The sequence below is a fragment of the Cetorhinus maximus genome, chromosome 3 (genome assembly GCF_964194155.1).
Source record: "Cetorhinus maximus chromosome 3, sCetMax3.hap1.1, whole genome shotgun sequence".
Classification (NCBI taxonomy): domain Eukaryota; kingdom Metazoa; phylum Chordata; class Chondrichthyes; order Lamniformes; family Cetorhinidae; genus Cetorhinus; species Cetorhinus maximus.
In genome coordinates this window covers 2094928-2108672 of record NC_135881.1, presented here as the reverse complement: position 1 = coordinate 2108672, position 13745 = coordinate 2094928, and the positions used below count along the sequence as shown (strand labels likewise).

The window sequence follows — 13745 nt, the reverse complement described above, 5'->3', positions numbered from 1 at the left end:
GTTCCTTCACTGTCGCTGGGTCAAAATCCTGGAACTCCCCCCCTAACAGCACTGTGCGTGTACGTAAACCACATGGACTACAACTGCTCAAGAAGGAAGCTCACCACCACCTTCTCAAGGGTACCTGGGGATGGGCAATAAATGCTGGCCCAGCCAGCGAAGCCCACATCCCGTGAATGATATTTTAAAAATGTATGCAAAAATTTGGCAGAAGGAGCCTGTCCACTTTGGCAGGAAGAATGAAAAAGCAGCAGATTATTTCAGTGGGGAGAGATTGTAGAACTCTGAGGTACAGAGGGATCTGGGTGTCCTGGCACATGGATAACAAAAAGCTGGTATACAGGGACAGCAAGTGCCTGATTGGTACTTAATGCACGGGCCGTCCCCAACTGAGGCATTGCGTGGTTCACACCAGCTCTCCATCTGATGAGTAAGACCAGTATCACCTGGATTAAAGCCATCCCTCTACCTCACCCTCACAGTGTGTGGTTGAAGAGATAGCTAAGAATGTATATCATGGAGTTTAGTAATAATTCCAGACAGTCAGAACCTGTTATCCCACTGAGTTTATTCAGCAGACTGTAATGAACAGAGTGAATGTTATTTCAATAATTCCAATCACTGAAAGCGAAACCCAGTGATTGCAACAATTAAACTGAAAGCATACAAGAAATCAGCGTGTAACACAGTGAGTGTCCCCATGACAGAGGGTCTTTCAACATTACAGACTAGGTGAGAGAAATCAGATTATTACAGGGTCCGCTGAACAGAAACCATCATTGGACTCGGGAGTTATTGCAATCCATTTTCATTGCTAACACAAACATAAGACAGTGTCTTGTATAATTGTACAGAGAGTCGCAGACAAATCCCAGAAAAACCTTCAGAGCTGCACCAGGAGCTCTTCATTGCATTTGACTCAGTAAATCACGAGGTTCTGTAGATTGTACTCCAAAGATCTGGATGTCTAAGAATCTTCATCACAATCCTGCAATTGCTTCATGATTATATGACTGCAACTGTCTTGCATGGGAGATATGAAACAGTCACCTTTAACACCTGGGCCACTGTTAAACAAGGCTGTGTGATAACCCACAAACCATTTCTAATCTATCTGACAGCAGCGACTCACCTCATCGAAGGTGAACTTCCCTCAGGTGTGAGTGTTAAATACCGGCTCTATGGAAAACTCTCTAACCTCAGTTGCCTCCATTGCAAAACTAAACTGATCACAAAGACTCCCACAAATCAATATAAGTCTTCGTGTACGGAGCATTTGACATCACCACCATCAAGTTGCATCATGCTTTGAGTCCAAATCTAATCTTAATGATGGAAAGATAAGGAAACAAATCCTGCACCCTGGATCCCACTACCTCATGGGACATCCTGCCTCATGTGTCCAAGGATCTGTGGGTCGCGAATCAGGCTAAGCTACAAGAAGACCCATGGCAGAAATTCACGACCCTGGGTGGATGTCATTTGAGTCAGAGCTAACGGTGATGATGATGATGATGCACATCTGTCATTGAGAATAATCCCCGAGTCCCCATCGAGGTGGTTCATGTGGGATTGTGTGTAGTGGTCTCTGTCTGTCCATTGATTCCACATCTAACCTCCTTTGTCTCCTCAGTTCACACAGCCCCTCACACGGGACCCACCTCCCTCTCCCACCACAGGACCCAACAGTAACTTCTAGTGGACAAGGCTGACCTGCTTTCTGATTGGATGTCATTGGTTGCTTAGCTTTCAGTGAAGGTAGGTTCACTATCAGAATCACAATAATTTTCAGGGTTAATTTGTTACAAGTAGAATAGGATGGTGAATAATGATTGCGTTTTCTATTCAAATTCTAGTCAAAAAAAACAGACATCCCCTGAGAACAGCAGCATTGACTCAGGGGAAGAGTATCTGGCAAGGTCAGGAGGAGGTTTATATGGAATGGACACAGAGGGTGACTCCACTATAATTTTCCCAAAAATGACAATTTTCAGGAAAATTCCAGGAACCCCAAAGCCCCTTGAGGCGTCTCACTGTGTGTACAGCATGCCCAGAGGGAAGGTTATTATACACATGTACAGCGACTTCTCTTGCATCCTGCCAGCCATTTTTCCCCTCCATTAACTGCCTTATTTGCCCTTTATCAATTGGTTTTGGATCAATGGCATAGGTGACAACAACATTAACACCATTCAGCCTGAAAAAATTCAACTGATTAGGACCAACGACACAGTGATTGTCGAATCCACCAACAGGATTATAGACCCGCACAGACCAGTTAATCCAGTCATATTTCTTCACCAAGCTCTCTCTTAAGTAACTCGCACAGTCAGAATTCTCCCTTCCACCTTTATCTTTTGTCATTTTTTCAATATCTATTTTTGCCTGATCCTCAAACTCATTTATGCATTGATCTATCATGGATTTCATTTTACTGTCAACTTCAGCCAATTTTCCATTCCATTCTGTCTTTAATGCTTCTACATCATTCCCAGTGATGGCCGCATGACCCATCAGGGCAATCAGGCCAACACAGAAGAGCCCCTTCAGACGGGAGCAGAGACCTTCCATGAGACGCCGATTCCTCTGGTCATATCCCATGGCCGTTTCCAGGATGGGTTTGCCAAAGATGGTAGAATCTCGCATCAAAGCATCAAAGAGAGTGTGGAGGTTCTGGTCACCTGTAGTCGCATCGAAGTGTGTGAGAAACTCTCCTTTCTCTTTCTCTCGGAACTCTGGTGCTGCGTTCAGGATGTCCATGTACTTCCTGAACTGGTTTTTCAGGTTCTCTTCAATGGGGAAATATTGATTATTGACTGTACTTTGCTCTATTGCCTGAAGCACTTCTTTAATCTGATCTGAAATGACATCGAGCTTGTTCCTGACTATCTGGAACTGTTCCTTCATGTATCTCATCTCCTCACTCTCCACATTGCCCAGAGCAAGTTTAACAATTGCTGCCGCTAACCCAAAAATAGCACCCACTATTCCGGCTGCAGAGGCTAGCTTTTCCAAACTCTCAACTACCGACATAGCATTTTTCACTTGAACAATTGCACCCACAACCTCAGTGCTGGCTTTTGCCACGTCCAATGAATCTGTTGCCGTTTTAGACATCCTGGGGATCAGAGCTCTGTGTTCCGATGGTCAATTCCTTCAGTCGTCCCTGAAAGGAAAGTTATCATAGTTTATATGTGACTCTGTAATTTATCAGGGGTGGGAGGAGGAGACCATTCTGTCTTCGAGCCCACTCCGCCATTCAATAAGATCAAGGCTGCTCTTCTATCTCAACTCCATTTCCCTGCTTTATCCCCTTACATCTTGATGTTTTTAATATGTAGAAATCTATCAATACCTGTCTTGAACATACTCAATGGTTGAACCTCCACAGCCTCTGGGGCAGAGAACTCCAAAGTTTCATAACCCCCTGAGTGAAGAAATTCCTCCTCATCTCAGCCCTAAATGACCTGCCCCTTATTCTGATTCTGTGTCCCCTGGTCCTAGACGCCCCAGCAAGGAGAAACATCCTTCCTGCATCTCCCCTGTCAAGCCCTGTAAACATTTTGTATGTTTGAATGAGATCACCTGTCATCGCTAATGTAACCCCCCTGTTTAAGAAGGGAGTGGGGCAAAAGACGGGAAATTACAGGCCGATTAGCCTGACCTCGGTCGTTGGTAAGATTTTAGAGTCCATTATTAAGGTTGAAATTTCAGAATGCTGGGAATTGCATTGTAAAATAGGGCAAAGTCAGCATGGTTTCATCAAGGGGAGGTCATGCCTGACAAATCTGTTAGAATTCTTTGAGGAGATAATGATTAGGTTAGACAAAGGACAGCCAATGGATGTTATCTACTTGGACTTCCAGAAGGCCTTTGACAAGGTGCCGCACAGGAGGCTGCTCAGTAAGATAAGAGCCCATGGTTTTAGAGGCAAGGTACTAGCATGGATAGAAGATTGGCTGTCTCGCAGGAGGCAGAGAGTGGGGATAAGGGGGTCCTTCTCAGGATGGCGGCCGGTGACTAGTGGAGTTCTGCAGGGGTCAGTGTAGGGACCACAACTTTTCACTTTATACATTAATGATCTCGATGAAGGAACTGAGGGCATCCTGGCTAAATTTGTAGATGATACAAAGATAGGTGGAGGGACAGGTAGTATTGAGGAGGCGGGGAGGCTGCAGAAGGATCTGGACAGGTTAGGAGAATGGGCAAAGAAGTGGCAGATGGAATACAACGTGGGGAAGAGTGAGGTCATGCACTTTGGTAGGAAGAATAGAGGCATAGACTATTTTCTAAATGGGGAGAGAATTCAGAAATCTGGAGTGCAAAGGGACTTGGGAGTTCTAGTCCAGGATTCTCTTAAGGTTAACTTGCAGGTTGAGTCGGTAGTTAGGAAGGCAAATGCAATGTAGGCATTTATTTCGAGAGGACTAGAATATAAAAGCAGGGATGTGCTGCTGAGGCTTTATAAGGCTCTGGTCAGACCACATTTAGAATATTGTGAGCTGCCAGACCTGCTGAGTTTTTCCAGGTAATTCTATTTTTGTTTTGGATTTCCAGCATCCGCAGTACTTTTTTGTTTTTATCTCTGGGTCCAATGTCTTCCCCATGTGCTTCAGAAGCCTAGAATTTCCTCCCTCCAACCCATTTGCTTCTGAGAGTCACAGCTTTTACAAGATCGGATTGGGATTGATAATGTAAAAATGCTATTCCAGAATGATATATGGGGGAAATTGATTGTGAACACAATAACAGGTAGATAAACCAAATTACTGAATTATTTCAAAAATAATTAGACATACTACCTGTGCCTTTTAGAACTCTGTAGAGCTTGAGAGATCTTCTCTCTTGAACAGTCTCCCAGTTGGATCTTCTGTCTAAGCCACTAACTGAAGGGCAGAGAGACAGATCAGGGTCATTTTATATCTTTTCGATACAGGCAGATGTCAATTGAGTAACTTATCTGTGTGCAATGTCCTCTGGTACTGGCTGTAGCTGCCTTTGTGGTTTCCTGCCATGTTAGCGATGAACCGTGTTTACACCAGTTAAACTGAGAATGTAGTATTTGCATAATAACATAAGAAATAGGAGCAGGAATTAGACCATTCGGCCCCTCAAGCCTGCCCCGCCATTCAATAAGATCATGGCTGATCTGCCCCAGGCCTCAACTCCCCTTTCGTGCCAGCTCCTCATAGCCCTCAACTCCCCGATATTTCAAAAATCTATCTACCTCCTCTTTAAATACTTTCAGAGATCTAGCATCCACAACTCTCTGGGGGAGAGAATTCCAGACATTAACTACCCTCTGGGAGAAGAAATTCCTTCACATCTCAGTTTTAAATGAGTGTCCCCTTGTCCTGTAACTATGTCCCCTAGGAGGGAACCTATTGGAGAAAATTCTGAAGGAGAGAATCTATCTCCACTTGGAGAGACAAGGTTTGATCAGGGATAGTCAGCATGGCTTTGTCAGAGGGAGGTCATGCCTCACAAACTTGACTGAATTTTTTGAGGAGGTGACCAGTTTTGTAGATGAGGGTAGTGCAGTTGATGTAGTTTATATGGATTTCAGCAAAGCCTTTGACAAGGTCCCACATGGGAGACTTATAAAGAAGGCAAATGCACATGGGATACAGGGTAATTTGATAAGGTGGATTCAAAATTTGCTTAGTTGTAGGAGGCAGAGGGTGATGGCAGAAGGATGCTTTAGTGGCTGGAAGCCAGTGTCGAGTGGTGTACCACAGGGATCTGTGCTGGGTCCCCTATTATTCGTCATTTATATAATGACATAGATGACTATGTGGGGTGTAGTATTAGTAAGTTTGCAGATGACACAAAGATTGGCCGGGTGGTTAACAGTGAGGTTGAGTGTCTTGGGCTACAGGAAGATATAGACGGGATGGTCAAATGAGCAGATAAGTGGCAGATGGAATTTAACACTGAAAAGTGTGAGGTGATACACTTTGGAAGGAGTAATTTGACAAGGAAGTATTCAATGAACAGCATGACACGAGGAAGTTCTGAGGAACAAAGGGACCATGACGTGTGTATCCGTAGATCCCTAAAGGCGGAGGGGCACGTTGGTGGGGTGGTGAAAAAAGGCATTTGGGACACTTGCCTTTATCAATCGAGGCATAGATTACAAAAGTATGGAGGTCATGTTGGAGTTGTATAGAACCTTGGTGAGGCCACAGCTGGAGTACTGTGTGCAGTTCTGGTCGCCACATTATAGGAAGGATGTGATTGCACTGGAGGGGGTGCAGAGGAGATTCACCAGGATGTTTCCTGGGATGAAACATTTAAGTTATGAAGAGAGGTTGGATAGACTTGGGTTGTTTTCGTTGGAGCAGAGAAGACTGAGGGGTGACCTGATCGAGGTGTACAAGATTATGAGGGGCATGGACAGGGTGTATAGGGAGCAGCTGTTCCCCTTAGCTGAAGGGTCAGTCACAAGGGGGCATAAGTTCAAGGTGAGGGGCAGGAGGTTTAGGGGATGTGAGGAGAAACCTTTTTACCCAGAGGGTGGTGACGGTCTGGAATGTGCTGCCTGGGAGGGTGGTGGAGGCGGGTTGCCTCACATCCTTTAAAAAGTACCTGGATGAGCACTTGGCACATCATAACATTCAAGGCTATGGGCCAAGTGCTGGTAAATGGGATTAGGTAGGTAGGTCAGGTGTTTCTCACGTGTCGGTGCAGACTCGATGGGCCGAAGGGCCTCTTCTGCACTGTGTGATTCTGTGAGATCGAGATTCCCCCACAAGTGGAAACACCTTCTCAAAATCTACCCTGTCAAGCCCCCTCAGAATTTTGTACATTTCAAAAAGATGACCCCTCACTCTTCTAAACTCTAATGAATAAAGCACAGAATCACACATCTGGCCCTGGGATCTTATCCACTTTAGGTGCAACCATCTTATCCAATACCTCTTCATCAATGCAGGGCCAGGTGATGTGTTGTAGCTGCATGATGTGGAAGCCCATTGTGGTTCCCAGTGACCACACCTGTAGCAAAAGTTGGTTACTCGAGGAACTTGGAGTGGGAGGGGAAAGATCCAGTTCTCATGGTCCATGTAGGTACCAACGATATAGGTAGAACAAGGAAAGAGGTTCTGCTGAGGGAATACGAGCAGCTGGGGGCTAAATTAAAAAGCAGAACCAAAAAGATAATAATCTCCGGATTACTACCTGAGCCACAAGCTAATTGGCACAGGGTCAATAAGATTAAAGGGGTAAATGCGTGGCTCAAAGATTGGTGTGGGAGAAATGGGTTGGAATTCATGGGACATTGGCACCAGTCTGGGGAAAGAGGGAGATATTCCGTTCGGACAGGCTCCACTTGAATCAGGCTGGGACCAGTGTCCTGGCGAATCACATAACTAGGGTTGTAGATAGGGCTTTAAACTAAATAGTGGGGGGGAGGGTTCAGTTGCATAGAAATATAAAAAATCAAAGTTTAAGGAGAGGGTGAGAGTGCAGGTTAGTGACAAGGCTGATTGCTACCAAAAAGTGACAAGGGACAGAGTGTGTGAACGGACAGAATGTGTGAACGGACAGAGTGTGTGAGCGGACAGAGTGTGTGAACGGACAGAGTGTGTGATCGGACAGAGTGTGTGAGTGGACAGAGTGTGTGAACGGACAGAGTGTGTGAGCGGATGGAGTGTGTGAACGGACAGAGTGTGTGAGCGGACAGAGTGTGTGAACGGACAGTGTGTGTGATCGGATAGAGTGTGTGATCGGACAGTGTGTGTGAACGCCATATTGCACCAAAAAATCATATAAGTGTAGGGAAAATTGATAATATGGCAAACTTAAAGGCTTTGTATCTGAATGCAGGTAGCGTTCAGAATAAAACTAATGAGTTAACAGTGCAAATAGAGATAAATAGGTGTGATTTGGTGGCGATTACTGGGACGTGGTTACAGGGAGAACAGGTTTGGGTTTTGAACATCCAAGGGTACTCAGTGTTTTGGAAGGATAGGCAGGAAAGAAAAGGAGGTGGATTAGCTTTGTTAGTAAAGGAAGAGATCAGTGCTATAGTGAGGAATGATATAGGCACTGGAGAGCAAGACGTAGAGTCAGTCTGGGTAGAAATAAGAAATAGCAAGGGAAAGGAGTCCCTAGTGGGAGTAATCTATAGGTCCCCAAACAGTAGTTCAGCAGTAGGGCACAGTATAAACCAGGAAATACTAGGAGCATGTAAGAAAGGCATGGCAATAATCGTGGGTAATTTTGATATGCATATGGACTGGGCTAATCAAATTGGCAAGGGTAGCCTCGAGGGAGAGTTAATAGAGTGTATTAGAGATTGTTTCTTGGAGCAATATCTTCTGGAACCAACAAGGGACCAGACTATTCTGGATTTGGTTTTGTGTAATGAGACGGGATTAATTAATGATCTCATAGTAAACGATCCTCTAGGGAAGAGTGATCATAGCATGATAGAATTTCAAGTTCAGTTTGAGAGCGAGAAAACTGAGTCTCTGTGGACAGGAGTCAGAGAGTAGAGACAGTTCTGGGGCTCTGTAGATAGGGGTCAGAGAGTAGAGACAGTTCTTGTTCTCTGTGTATAGGAGTCAGAGAGTAGAGACAGTTCTGGGGCTCTGTGGATAGGGGTCAGAGAGTAGAGACAGTTCTGGGGCTCTGTGGATAGGGGTCAGAGAGTAGGGACAGTTCTGGGGCTCTGTGGATAGGGGTCAGAGAGTAGGCACAGTTCTGGGGCTCTGCGTACAGGGGTCAGAGAGTAGAGACAGTTCTGGGGCTCTGTGGACAGGAGTCAGAGAGAAGAGACAGTTCTGGGCTCTGTGGATAGGGGTCAGAGAGTCGAGACAGTTGTGGGGCTCTGTGGATAGGGGTCAGAGAGTAGAGACAGTTCTGGGTCTGTGTGGATAGGTGTCAGAGAGTAGAGACAGTTCTGGGTCTGTGTGGATAGGTGTCAGAGAGTAGAGACAGTTCTGGATCTGTGTGGATAGGGGTCAGAGAGGAGAGACAGTTCTGGGGCTCTGTGGACAGGAGTCAGAGAGAAGAGACAGTTCTGGGCTCTGTGGATAGGGGTCAGAGAGTCGAGACAGTTGTGGGGCTCTGTGGATAGGGGTCAGAGAGTAGAGACAGTTCTGGGTCTGTGTGGATAGGTGTCAGAGAGTAGAGACAGTTCTGGGTCTGTGTGGATAGGTGTCAGAGAGTAGAGACAGTTCTGGATCTGTGTGGATAGGGGTCAGAGAGGAGAGACAGTTCTTGTTCTCTGTGGATAGAGGTCAGAGAGTAGAGACAGTTCTGGGCTCTGTGGATAGGGGTCAGAGAGTAGAGACAGCTGTGGGGCACTGTGGATAGGGGTCAGAGAGTAGAGACAGTTCTGGGTCTCTGTGGATAGGAGTCAGAGAGTAGAGACAGTTCTGGGGCTCTGTGGATAGGGGTCAGAGAGTAGAGACAGTTCTGGGGCTCTGTGGATAGGGGTCAGAGACTAGAGACAGTTCTGGGTCTCTGTGGACAGGGGTCCGAGAGTAGAGACAGTTCTGTGTCTCTGTGGTTAGGGGTCAGAGAGTAGAGACAGTTCTGGGTCTCTGTAGACAGGATTCAGAGAATAGAGACAGTTCTTGTTCTCTGTGGATAGAGGTCAGAGAGTAGAGACAGATCTGGGCTCTGTGGATAGAGGTCAGAGAGTAGAGACAGTTCTGGGGCTCTGCGTACAGGGGTCAGAGAGTAGAGACAGTTCTGGGGCTCTGTGGACAGGAGTCAGAGAGAAGAGACAGTTCTGGGCTCTGTGGATAGGGGTCAGAGAGTCGAGACAGTTGTGGGGCTCTGTGGATAGGGGTCAGAGAGTAGAGACAGTTCTGGGTCTGTGTGGATAGGTGTCAGAGAGTAGAGACAGTTCTGGGTCTGTGTGGATAGGTGTCAGAGAGTAGAGACAGTTCTGGATCTGTGTGGATAGGGGTCAGAGAGGAGAGACAGCTCTTGTTCTCTGTGGATAGAGGTAAGAGAGTAGAGACAGTTCTGGGCTCTGTGGATAGAGGTCAGAGAGTAGAGACAGCTGTGGGGCACTGTGGAAAGGGGTCAGAGAGTAGAGACAGTTCTGGGTCTCTGTAGACAGGATTCAGAGAATAGAGACAGTTCTTGTTCTCTGTGGATAGAGGTCAGAGAGTAGAGACAGATCTGGGCTCTGTGGATAGAGGGCAGAGAGTAGAGACAGTTCTGGGGCTCTGCGTACAGGGGTCAGAGAGTAGAGACAGTTCTGGGGCTCTGTGGACAGGAGTCAGAGAGAAGAGACAGTTCTGGGCTCTGTGGATAGGGGTCAGAGAGTCGAGACAGTTGTGGGGCTCTGTGGATAGGGGTCAGAGAGTAGAGACAGTTCTGGGTCTGTGTGGATAGGTGTCAGAGAGTAGAGACAGTTCTGGGTCTGTGTGGATAGGTGTCAGAGAGTAGAGACAGTTCTGGATCTGTGTGGATAGGGGTCAGAGAGGAGAGACAGTTCTTGTTCTCTGTGGATAGAGGTCAGAGAGTAGAGACAGTTCTGGGCTCTGTGGATAGGGGTCAGAGAGTAGAGACAGCTGTGGGGCACTGTGGATAGGGGTCAGAGAGTAGAGACAGTTCTGGGTCTCTGTGGATAGGGGTCAGAGAGTAGAGACAGTTCTGGGTCTCTGTGGATAGGGGTCAGAGAGTAGAGACAGTTCTGGGTCTCTGTGGATAGGGGTCAGAGAGTAGAGACAGCTGTGGGGCACTGTGGATAGGGGTCAGAGAGTAGAGACAGTTCTGGGTCTCTGTGGATAGGGGTCAGAGAGTAGAGACAGTTCTGGGTCTCTGTGGATAGGGGTCAGAGAGTAGAGACAGTTCTGGGTCTGTGTGGATAGGGGTCAGAGAGTAGAGACAGTTCTGGGGCTCTGTGTACAGGGGTCAGAGAGTAGAGACAGTTCTGGGTCTCTGTGGATAGGGGTCAGAGAGTAGAGACAGTTCTGGGTCTCTGTGGATAGGGGTCAGAGAGTAGAGACAGTTCTGGGGCTCTGTGTACAGGGGTCAGAGAGTAGAGACAGTTCTGGGTCTCTGTGGATAGGGGTCAGAGAGTAGAGACAGTTCTGGGTCTGTGTGGATAGGGGTCAGAGAGTAGAGACAGTTCTGGGGCTCGGTGGATAGGGGTCAGAGAGTAGAGACAGTTCTGGGTCTGTGTGGATAGGGGTCAGAGAGTAGAGACAGTTCTGGGGCTCGGTGGATAGGGGTCAGAGAGTAGAGACAGTTCTGGGTCTCTGTGGATAGGGGTCAGAGAGTAGAGACAGTTCTGGGTCTCTGTGGATAGGGGTCAGAGAGTAGAGACAGCTGTGGGGCACTGTGGATAGGGGTCAGAGAGTAGAGACAGTTCTGGGTCTCTGTGGATAGGGGTCAGAGAGTAGAGACAGTTCTGGGTCTCTGTGGATAGGGGTCAGAGAGTAGAGACAGTTCTGGGTCTGTGTGGATAGGGGTCAGAGAGTAGAGACAGTTCTGGGGCTCTGTGTACAGGGGTCAGAGAGTAGAGACAGTTCTGGGTCTCTGTGGATAGGGGTCAGAGAGTAGAGACAGTTCTGGGTCTCTGTGGATAGGGGTCAGAGAGTAGAGACAGTTCTGGGTCTGTGTGGATAGGGGTCAGAGAGTAGAGACAGTTCTGGGGCTCTGTGTACAGGGGTCAGAGAGTAGAGACAGTTCTGGGTCTCTGTGGATAGGGGTCAGAGAGTAGAGACAGTTCTGGGTCTGTGTGGATAGGGGTCAGAGAGTAGAGACAGTTCTGGGGCTCGGTGGATAGGGGTCAGAGAGTAGAGACAGTTCTGGGTCTGTGTGGATAGGGGTCAGAGAGTAGAGACAGTTCTGGGGCTCGGTGGATAGGGGTCAGAGAGTAGAGACAGTTCTGGGTCTCTGTGGATAGGGGTCAGAGAGTAGAGACAGTTCTGGGCTCTGTGTACAGGGGTCAGAGAGTAGAGACAGTTCTGGGTCTCTGTGGATAGGGGTCAGAGAGTAGAGACAGTTCTGGGTCTGTGTGGATAGGGGTCAGAGAGTAGAGACAGTTCTGGGGCTCTGTGTACAGGGGTCAGAGAGTAGAGACAGTTCTGGGTCTCTGTGGATAGGGGTCAGAGAGTAGAGACAGTTCTGGGTCTGTGTGGATAGGGGTCAGAGAGTAGAGACAGTTCTGGGGCTCGGTGGATAGGGGTCAGAGAGTAGAGACAGTTCTGGGTCTGTGTGGATAGGGGTCAGAGAGTAGAGACAGTTCTGGGGCTCGGTGGATAGGGGTCAGAGAGTAGAGACAGTTCTGGGCTCTGTGTACAGGGGTCAGAGAGTAGAGACAGTTCTGGAGGCCCATTCCTCCATCCAGACAGTTATGAGTTTCTCTTCAAACCCTCTCTCCCCTGTGGCAGCTCAATTAAACTAAAATAAAACCGCTTCAACAAACTTCACTGAATTCTCTTAATATGATGGCAAATAATAATCCAAAGAGCCACATGTGTCGCTTTCACAATTACAAAGAGCATCGATCTCACTGTGACTCAAGAATTTCCAGTGTCTCAATACCCGTTTTATCAGATGGAGTCCAGAACTGTTCGCACATCTCCAAATGTGGTCTAAGAATGTTTCTAAATATGTTTAACATAACTTTCAACCCTATCCCTCCAGCTACAAACTCCAGCGCATTTTTTTTTTGTCTTGTTTGAAACTGTTCAACAATTTTCTTCAGGAAGCTGCTTTAGTTATTAAAATTTGTCACCATCCACGATGAAGAACGGAACGTTGACGTGTGGATTTGTAATGTGTGTGTTCTGAAGACACAAATTTGTTCTACAGCATTTCCCTACTGAATTATCTCAGTAAAGTCGGGTAAGAGGGAGAGAGGGAGAGAGAGAGAGAGAGAAGTGAGTGCTGGTCACTGAAGGCCTAGGAACAAATGAGTCCAAAGGGCCGAGATCAGAGCCCTGGTATTCAGTGGGGAAGAGCAGAGGCCTCTCTCCCCATAACCTCTTCTTGCCATCCTTCTTTGGGATTCCCACCCACCGGAGCATGTCTCCCACCCACTCCTCCCCTCCCCATAATCCCTGGTGCCAGTGAATCCCCCAACCATCCCACAATCCCAATAAATTATGTCTTCATTGGTCTCCGTGGCATGACACTCTGCCCAATGAGTTGTTAGTTTCTAACAGCTCCAGTTTCAGGGTTAGTGTTTCTTCCTATTTAATATTTAACAATGGGTTTAATTTCTCCAGCGCCTTTCATAACCTTGGGATGTCCTAAAGAATTTCACAGCCGGCAGAGTACATTGAAATTCGGGAAATGTGGCAGCCATTTTGAGCACCGTAAACTCTCACAAATGGAAATATGATAATAACAACAATTTATACTTATTCTGTGAATTTAATGTTGGAGAACATCCCAAGACACTTCACAGGATGTTATCAGATGAAATTTGAGACCGAGCTAGGGCAGGTGGCCAAAAGCCTGATCATTGAGGTAAGATTTAGGAAGCAGCTTAAATGTGGATAGAGGGAGTAGAGAGGCAGGAACATTTAGGGAGGGAATTTGAGAGTTTAAAACCCAGGCTGCTGAAGACATCAATGCCGTCAATGGTGGAGTGATTAAAATCGGCGTTGATCAAGAGGGGCCAGAATGGTGGAGCACAGAGAGAGGGTGTAACGCAGATTCTTGAGGAGCACGGTGGTCCACCGGTGTCAGGGGTCTTTAGGGTCCGGAGAGTGAACGGAGGGCTGGTGTCTGGAGGAGAATAGAGAGATAGGGTGGGGCAGGGCCAT

At 47.1% G+C, this 13745-nt stretch overlaps 1 pseudogene across 1 annotated transcript; it reads right to left on the bottom strand.

Moving 5' to 3' along the window:
- Positions 1 to 551: 551 nt before the first annotated feature.
- LOC144674688 (protein rapunzel pseudogene) lies at positions 552 to 4942 on the bottom strand (annotated as a pseudogene). Its single transcript, XR_013574607.1, has 2 exons — positions 4803 to 4942; positions 552 to 3166 (listed from the first exon to the last, which is right to left on the bottom strand). The product of XR_013574607.1 is annotated as a protein rapunzel pseudogene (transcript).
- Positions 4943 to 13745: the final 8803 nt, after the last annotated feature.